General features: G+C 43.3%; 1 long non-coding RNA gene across 2 annotated transcripts; it reads left to right on the top strand.

Moving 5' to 3' along the window:
- Positions 1-7,326: 7,326 nt before the first annotated feature.
- LOC120675708 lies at positions 7,327-9,135 on the top strand. 2 transcript variants are annotated; one of them, XR_005675456.1, is made up of 3 exons: positions 7,327-7,769; positions 7,871-8,150; positions 8,702-9,135. It is a non-coding gene; the product is annotated as an uncharacterized LOC120675708 (long non-coding RNA). The 2 variants fall into 2 exon arrangements; XR_005675455.1 differs by having other exon boundaries at positions 7,327-8,150.
- Positions 9,136-10,025: the final 890 nt, after the last annotated feature.

Raw genomic sequence — 10,025 nt, forward strand, 5'->3', positions numbered from 1 at the left:
GGACGAGGGTAGGTCGTCGACGGTGAGGTGGAGCTCATGGGGCACTAATGGCCGGTGACCGGAGAATCTCTAATTCCCGCCGGTATGGGGGTCGGGGCTGCGTTTGGAGAGGTTGAAGAGGGAGCTAGGGAGGTGAGTGAGCTTGGGGTGCGGTGGATTCGAAATCCATGGAGGGGAGTCGAGCGGATTTGACCTCCCTCCAGCTCTGCGGCCTCGGCCTCGCCGGCAGCCTGGACACGCACGATGTGGCCGCGTTCCCGGGCCTCACCGCCGCACGGCAAACCCGTGCTTCGTGCGTGCCAAGTTTGCAGTGGACGCCCGCGGCAGTAGGAGCAGGTCCATGGGGCTCGACTTCGAAGATAGTGGTGAGCTCTTCTCCTTGGCCGCGTAGACTCCGGGTGGATGGAGACGATTCGGGTGACCAAGAGCATGAAGGATAGTGTCGCCGAAGCTGGAGGAGGAGATGTGCGGCTAAGGATGGCAATGGGTCGTGTTTGGGTCGGGTGGAGTGTCTGGGCACCCAAAACCAAAACTCAAACTTAAAACCCGAACCCGACCCGAAGACTGATTCAGCTCAAAATCCATCCCCGAAACCGCAACCCGCGGATACCCGAAACCTGATTGGATACCCAAAACCCGCTTTGTATGGCAACATAGTAAGAGAAATAAGTACTTCTTATTAACATACACAAGATATATAAAATATTTACATGTATAAACAAGAGGCAACAAATAGTAAATAATTTTCTAAGCCAATTTAGAATAAATTTTGTAGTCTAAGTAAACAAACTTATTGCTAAGTATACTATAAAGTATGAGTTTTTACTCCAAATGGTTATCCATTGGGTATCCACGGGTGAAAAACCAAACCCGAAACAGAACCCAATAAATTTTGGGGTCCGAACCCGAAAACCGTGGGTCAAAAATCATCCCCGAATCCGAACCCGCTAGACCCGAAACCCGCGGATATCCGATCCAAAACTGAACCATTGCTATCCCTATGTGCAGCCTCCTATGTGTGCTCTGGGCCAAGGACGAGCGCCAGTAACTGACGGTGGGCATGCTGGTGCTCGCCGGCGCGGGCACTGTCGCCGCGGCCTTCATCGGCGGGTAGCCAACAGAGAGAGAATGACAAGTGGGTCCGAGGGTATTTTTGTCTTTTCGTAGCTCCATTTGACACCATTAGCGTCTGCTGTAGATGGAATGGTACATGGGTAAAAGAAAGTTCGCACGATGGCTTACAGGTACGAGTCAACTTTTTAGTGGTACATAGGTAACCACCATCTTTCATAATGGTATATATAGGTAAAAGACTCCCACAACTCCATCTGTCCCACTCTCGGTCTCTACCCAAACATGCCTGGCCGCCAACCTCTCCCAGCTAGGTGAAGGGTGCAGGCCCATCTTGCGCAGCCTGCTCACCTGTTGCCCACCAGCCAGCTGGCCCTCTCTCACTCTCACAGCTCCCTCGAAGCGCCACCTAGAACCGGCTGGAACTTTCCCGTGCTCTCGTTCCCCACGCGCTGCTCCGGCGAACGGCGGACCTGGGCTCTGGGACTTCTCTGTGCCCTAGCAACTACGGCGAGGTGCACCTATTTTCCACTTCAGTCCTCGATCTACAACCCAGAAAGATCCCTTTCCCCCTTCCTCTGTGGTCGCGGCTCGGGATGACTAAGGGGCGAACCTAGCTTCGCTACCCATCCTTGGCTTGCGAAGGCATTTGGGAGGGGTGATTGTGGACTGGCTGTAGGATCTGTAGGAGGGAAGTGGTTCTAGTAGCTGCAGGTGAAGATTTGAAGCAGCATTTCTTGTTCTGCCATCCATGGAGGCAGAAATAGCGAATGGATCAAGCTCCAATGTCACAGAGCTAATGGGGCGTCTAAAGCTGACAGCAGAGGAAAGCAGTGTGCTGTCAGTAGATGACATCTCCCTGGAGGGCCTGGCGACCTCAAACCTGGCTGTTATTGGTAAGGTACTGTCACCAAATATTCTACACATTCAGACAATCATGTCAGCTCTCAGGCCGCCATGGGGCAACCCAAGAGGATTGGAGGTAAAATCAGTAGGAGATAACACCTTTATTGCGGAATTCAGCTCCTAACAAGATTGGGAGCGAGTTTTAGATGAATCCCCCTGGAATGTAGGCAACAAGCTTGTTCTGGTGCAGTGGTTTGATCCAAATTTGAGACCGTCTGAGGTAACTTTTGACAAAATGCCAATCTGGATCAGAATCCACGACCTCCCCTTTGGTCTAATGAACAGCAAATGGGATTGGGAATTGGCCAAAAAAGTTGGATCAGTGTTGAAGGTTGAGGTTGACTCTCAGGGAAGAGCATGGGGACCCTTCCTTAGAGCTAAAGTATAGATCAATTTAGCTAAGCCCCTCCTACGTTGTATCACAATATTTTCAGAGAAAAGGCAAGCAACAGAGCATTTTAGTGTCAGGTATGAAAAATTACCAAGCTATTGCTACTCTTGTGGGCTCATTGGGCACTCCTCTATTGTGTGTCCAACTCCGGCAGAGAGAGATGAAAAGGGGCTCTTGCCTTACGGGAAGGATTTGAGAGCATCTGAGGAAAGCAAGTTGAGAAGAGTAGTAGGTGAAAGACAATCCACCTCAACAGGTGGCAGTATAAGTTCTGGTGGGCAAAGAGACTCCTGTGAAGGCAACCAAGCTTATTCTGTTGGGCAAAGAGGCTCCTGTGAAGGCAACCAGGCTGCAAAGGGTCCTCATAATCAAGTAAACCCAATGGGGTCTTTAGGGTTGGGTGAAAGACATACAGTTAGGCTGGAGAATGAAGCAACCCCTCCTATGAAAAGGTAGGTTAGAAGTGGAGATAAGAAGATGATTGGAAAGGATGGGGATGTCAGCAAAGAACTAATTCCGTATCGGCCAAAGAACCAAGGTGTAAAACGCAAGCAGGCGAGAATCCACCTTTTCAGATTAATACCATTGTTTGTGATGAGCAAGAAGTGAAGCATGATGCAATGGCTTTAGTTATTGCAAATCCTCAATTAGTGCAGAATTCTACACAGCAGCAATCAAGAGTGAACTTTGATTTAGATGAAACACTTGAAGAAATAGGCAAGAAAGTGAAGAAATCAAAGGTCCCCATTGAAGACATATCGGCGGAGGCTTCGATGCAGCCCCGACGGGAACCATGAATCTACTAAGTTGGAACTGTCGAGGCTTGGGACGGGACTCGACAGTTGGAGAGCTTCGCTGGTTAGTGAAGCAGTACCGTCCCTCCTATTCTTATCTGAGACCAAAATGAGAGAAGAAAAGGTGAGGCGTTTTATGTGGTCATTAGGATACAATGGTTGCTTGGCAGTCAATTGTACATGGAGAAGTGGGGGTTAGCTCTCTTCTGGTCTACATGTACTACATGTGTCTGTTTGCAATATGTGTGTAAAAACTTTATTGATGTGAAAATTAAGGAGGACTCAGGATTAATGTGGCGAGCATCCTTTGTGTATGGGGAACCAAAGGCAGAGCTAAGGCACATCTTTTGGAATCGGTTACGTTTCCTCAAAGCCCAATGGAATGGTTTGTGGATATGTATGGGGGATTTTAATGAAGTGATTTATAATGATGAACATCTAGGGACTTGTACTAGAGGGGAAGCACAAATGTGCCAATTCCGTGAATGTCTGGAGGATTGCCAGCTTGTTGATTTGAGTTTCAGTGGACCCAAGTATACCTGGAATAATAGACAACAAGGGCGTGATAACGTGCGGGTCAGGTTGGACAGAGCTGTGGCAAATGGACCATTTATACAAATCTTTGATACACAGGTTCAAAATATTATCACCACATCCTCCGACCATTATGCTGTGTTGGTGTCGCTTGATAGAGCAGGTGAAAGAAGGCAAAATTAAGGTTTCAACTATAACTTCAAATATGAGGCAGCATGGTGCAGAGCAGCTAACTACAAAGAAATAGTTGAGAGATTATGAACAGAGGGTAGAGATGAACCAAGGAATTTGCATACAACATGGAGCAAGCTGAGTGGGATGGCAAAGTCTCTTGCAGCCTGGAGTCGGGAATCATTTGGGGCTCCTAAGATAGAAATCAGGAAGCTTGAGAAGAGGTTGTCATGGCTCAGGATCCATAGTGCCACAGGGGCTTACTGTCAAGAGGAGAAGGAAATTGAACGAAAACTTTGTGAATTGTTTGAAAGGGAAGAGATCATGGCACGCCAACGTTCTCGAGTGGACTGGTTACAAGCTGGAGATCGTAACACATCCTTTTTTCAGGCGAGAGCTACAGCAAGAAGACGAATAAATAAAATAAATAACCTTCTACGGGAGGATGAAAGCAAGTGTGACGATCAGTCAGAGATCAAACAGATGGCAGGTTCCTTTTACAAAGATCTATTTTCAACAGAACCCCATGATGACACAAAAAGGGTACTAGAGTCGATTCCGGTTCGCATTGATCAGTCCACAAATGATGAATTATGAAGGCAATATACTAATGAGGAAATTAGGGAGGCGCTTTTTCAGATGGGCCCAACAAAAGCTCCCGGACCAGACGGTTTTCCAGCTATGTTCTATCAGAAACACTGGGCAATCCTAGAAGATGATATATGTGATGCTGTTAGGAGCTTCCTGAGGGGTGATGAAATTCCAAAAGGTCTATGTGACACAATAATTGTTCTCATTCCCAAGGTGTCGAGACCTGAGAAACTAACAAACTTTCGGCCTATTAGCCTTTGTAACGTCCTGTACAAAATCGCTTCTAAAGTATTAGCAAATAGGCTGAAAGTTGTGCTTCCTAACATTATTGCTGAAGAACAAAGTGCTTTTGTACCAGGGAGGTTAATCACAGACAATGTACTGATAGCCTATGAGTGCATGCATACTATTAGAAGACAACATGCAAGGAACCCCTTTTTTGCGTTGAAGATTGACATGATGAAGGCATATGATAGGGTCGAATGGAACTATTTGGAAGGGGTTTTACAAAAAATGGGATTTGAACAAATTTGGATTAATAGTGTCATGCGTTGTGTTACCTCTGTAAGATATTCAATTAAAGTAAATGGGGACCTATCTGAACCGTTTATTCCATCAAGAGGATTGAGACAGGGCGACCCTATAAGTCCCTACTTGTTTCTTCTTTGTGCAGAGGGCCTGTCATGTTTATTGAAAAAAGAGGAACAAATGGGCCATTTAAAAGGGGTGAGAAATGGAATTATGGGACCACGCATCTCACACTTTCTTTTTGCAGACGATAGTATTTTCTTTACTAGGACTGATGTGAAATGTATTAATAGCTTGAAATCTTTTTTACAGATCTACAGCAGGGGATGAGGACAAAGGATAAATCTTCAAAAATCTACTCTGTTCTTTGGTTTTCATTGCCCAGATCATATAAAACAGAGGGTAAAGGATTCTCTACAGGTACACAACGAAGCCATCCACTCTATTTATCTTGGCATGCCAATTTTTGTGGGGAAATCAAGAAATTCTGTTTTTAATTTTATATCTGAGCACATGTGGAAAAGGGTACAAGGTTGGAGTGATAGACCCCTGTCAAGGGCAGGAAGGGAGACAATGTTAAAATCTGTAGCTCAGGCCATTCCCACATATATAATGAGTTGCTTTCAGCTTCCGGATTTTATTTGTGATAGAATGAGAGTTATTGTTTCCAATCATTGGTGGGGTTTTGAAGGGGGGAAGAAGAAATTGCACTGGAAATCTTGGGATTTGTTAACAACTCCAAAGTTCATGGGGGGATGGGCTTTCGAGACATGAAATTATTTAATCAAGCAATGCTAGCTAGACAGTGTTGGAGACTAATGTTGGAACCACATTCTTTATGTGCAAAGGTACTGAAAGGAAGATACTACCAGGGTTCTTTCTTGGACTCCGCTGTAACCAGATCATGTTCTTTTACTTGGCGAAGTCTCATGTTTGGTAAGGACTTGTTACAAAGAGACATTGTCTGGAGAGTTGGGAATGGGGAAAATATAAGAATTACTAGAGATAGATGGGTCTTAGATGCATCGTGCCACACAGTTAAACCCACTGTCTTTATTCCTGATGAGCTAAGAGTGAGTGCTTTAATTGACACAACCACAGGTCGATGGAATGAAGAATTAATTGCTGCTTGCTTCTCATCCACAGATGCAAGCAGAATCCTCCAAATCCCGTTGAGCTGTAACAGGGTTCCAGATTGTGTCTCTTGGCCATGGACAAAGACGGGGACATTCACTATCAAATCGGCGTATATTATGGCAAGGTGTCAGCAAGTGTACTTGAAAACCAGTGCTCAAGGTAAAGGTGCAACATCAAACCAAGATCAAGCTGCCAATGATTGGAAGAGGCTGTGGAAAATTAAAGTACCACCCAAGATGCTAATTATGCTGTGGAGATTTGTTCATTATTGTCTCCCCACAGGTCAACAATTGAAGAATAGGAACATTACAGCATCAGAGGTTTGCTGCCATTGTGCTAGAGAGGAGAATCTGCATCACACATTTATAGGCTACCAGTATGTGGCTGAGGTATGGAAGGAATTAAAGAAACGAACAGGTCTCAAAATTAACCAAAAATGGTGTGGTTCTGCAAGGAATTGGCTATTTGACATCTTGTCCAGGTGCACCAGTAGAGAGACTACAATTCTAGCTATTGCATTTTGGCATATTTGGGAGGCTAGAAATGCAATGAGAAATGGAGAAACTGAACTGCACCCATGGTGCTCGGTGGAAAAAAATTCTTGCATATGTGGATATGGTCTTCCTGCATTGCTATCAATCTATCTCCCCCAAAAGGTGTGAATCCACAATGCCAAATCAATGGAGTCCACTGCCGGAGGGATGGATTATGATTAATGTAGATGCAGCTATTTTTGTGGATGCAAATCGTATGGCCTGGGCTTAGTGGTCCGTGATCATAGAGGAGAATTCTTGGCCGCGTTCAGGCAAGGGATCGACAAAATCACAAACCCAGAGTTGGCTGAGACGATTGCTTTCAGGCGTACACTTTTCTTTGCCATGCAACTGCCATATGATAAAGTTGTGGTGGCCTCTGACTGCCTGACGCTGATCAACAAGTTACGATCAAGAAAGGTGGATCGCTCACATTCAGGGATTATCGTTGAAGATATTAAACAACTGATGAGAGTTTCTTCTGTTGTCTTTTCTTTTATCCATGTAAGTAGAAATTGTAATGAGGTAGCTCATGCTTTGGCTAAGTCAGCTGATCAGTTGTGTGTGTCAGAATGGTTTCATTCTCCTCCTGAACTTATTTTGTCAAAACTCTGTAATGATCGCTGTTGATCAATGAAAGATACCTATTGCTCTCAAAAAAAAAAGCTCCCTCCCTCTCTCGGTCTCTCCCCGTCCTCGCCCGGCCGCTCGCAGCTATGGAAAGAGCTCCTGCTGCGTCACACACCAGCATAACGAGGCCGGTGCCGCCACACCTATCAGCCTTGCCGTCCCGGGCCTCCCCTTCCTCGTCGGCAGATGGGACAATGTCCCAATGATTCGTGGTGACATGAAAGTAAAGTAATCTTGAATTAGCGTTGCTACTAACAAGTGTGCAGAACTAGGAAAGCTAGCAGTTCTCAGACCTTGTTAGTTGTGTAATTAGGTGCTATGTACTAATCCATGTTTAAATTTTTTATCTGTTTAGTCTTGAATTAGCATTTATGTTCTATTGATCCATCGAAGCAGTTGACAATTAGGTGGAGGACATCAAGAATGAATTTTTTGGCCTGCCATACAAGGACAGCAAGTTACATAATTACCATTATTGGAATGGTGAGTTTAATGGTTTCTTCTTCTATTTGTAGTCTGGGCCTCTAAGCAGTTGACAATATGATATCCGGCTTCTATTCCATTTAATTAGACTAAATGAGCAGGATATATGCAATATCACAAAATGGGGGATTTTGCTGCGAAACTTATTTGTTTGGTCACTTGTTTTGGAAAGAAGCCTATGGTTTCTATTGGAATAGAAATCTTGGGAACTACTAAGTACCAGCAAGTCATTGCTTATTTAAGAATGGTGTTATGTCAGTTTGCCTCTATCACTGAAAGCTAGCTGTTTTTAGCGAATTAGCTGTGTTTGAAGAAAAGGGGTTACGATTGTACAAGCTGCAAGCACAGGAAGGAGAATTGGACCAGATGGGATGGGAGGAGGTATGCTCTGTTCATTGTGATAACTGACATTTTTTAGTAGGACACGTCTGATTCAGTGTTTCATATTCCAAGCATAAATGATTGCATATAAGCTTAAATTGAAATACTTAGAATCAGAAAAAAAAAATGTTTATTTCACCTCCAAATCCTGCTTTGGAACAGATGGAGCTTTGGTGGTGGCAGTGCTTGCATTGCAATGTGATCTGGTCAGCTAGACAAAGCTAAAACTATCGCTCGCAGTCTTTTGTTATGCCTGTGTGCCGTTCAATCAAATGATAAATAAATGTAGGAGCTTTCTTCTTATTTATAGACATTGGATTACACAAGAATTACCTGATCTTCTGGTTTCAAATAAGATTAGCATATGTTGCAGTTTGATTTATTTATATGGTTTCAAATAAGATTACCCGATTTTATTTATATGGTTTCATATAAGTATTAGCATATTGTACACAATTTCTGTTCCAAATCATGTGCATACACGCTATGCGATAACTGGTGTTTTATTCTGCCTGTGTACTAACTGAACTTAATGGCTCACAACATTACAGAATATTTGGAACTGGACGATGCAAGTTGATGCAATTTTTGCTCTAAATGGTGCTTTGGCTCTTGGGTCGCCTTGTGCGGTGGCGAGCTAATCAGTCTACATTGCACTGGAGGAAAGTTCTTTTGTGCCACCTGGCTCTTATCTTTCACCAAGCGTTGGCTCCCGACCTCCCGTTGACATTATTTTCAGTTGGTCCATAAACAATATTTTTAGTTTTTTACTTCTCAATTTTAAGTAAAAATCATTATATGATGTCCATCGTCAAGAAATTTTTAGATTAAGATCGTCAAGAATTGTATGGATGATATGTCGCAATGTGCCATTTTATGTCACAACTGTTATGTAGTAATGCAACTCAAAACATTATGGCTTGTATCCCTATATTTTGCTTAGCTAGAAAAACTTTTCTACAACTCTTTGCACAAAGAATTCAAATACCATGTTTTTTGTTATTGATCGATTTTAATGCATGCCATGCTAATTGTTGGCTACTGTAAAAAATTGTTGTTTATGAAGTGTTTAGAAAATACAACCTTATGGGTGTACATTTTTCCTATAGATATAAGTTATTATTTATTATAAATTTCTTTATTTTTTGAATCAAGGCTTGCCCCATTTCCATTGCAAGAATGGAAATAGTGAGAGTTTTACAAGACAGGGGATGGGAGGAAAGAGGGGGTAGGGGAGTGGACGACAGGGATGATCGGTAGACAGAAGGGAGGAGGGCCCTCAACCTGACCTTCACGGTCCGTGCTTCTCATATCCAAAACACGTGCACTCCATATATTATAAATTTCTTATTTGTATGTTTTTGAAAACACATGCATGTTGCATGTGCACTCTACCAGCGAGGTAAAAGAGGTGATGCGTTTGGCTTCAAAGATAACATCGATTAGTTTCCAATGTGATATGGATTCGTCAAATGAACTCTTTGTTCCAAAGGGCCCTTGTAAATTTAAGTATTCAGATCCTCTAAAACTTCCATAGAAGTCGAACAATCCAAATGCTGCACGGACCTGTCTGGCACACTTGATGGAAGGTTTATTAGATCACAGAAGGTATCAATAGGTACAACTAGTAACTATACTATTTGTATCCTATCATTAAAGTTGATATTCTAATAAGTACTTATTTAAAGTTTTATCTAAAATGAACCGGTAGAAGAGCTGCATATTCTATTGATTAGAGAGGCTAGAAAGCCGAAAGACAGTTGCATCCAAGGATGCAAGTGGGTATCCAATGGTATTTTTGAGCTAATTAATTATGATACCATGCCACTCTAGTTTATTTCTCCTCCCAAATTATTTACACATAATATCATTCTA

Source organism: Panicum virgatum, chromosome 5N, assembly GCF_016808335.1.
Source record: "Panicum virgatum strain AP13 chromosome 5N, P.virgatum_v5, whole genome shotgun sequence".
In the NCBI taxonomy this organism is placed as follows: domain Eukaryota; kingdom Viridiplantae; phylum Streptophyta; class Magnoliopsida; order Poales; family Poaceae; genus Panicum; species Panicum virgatum.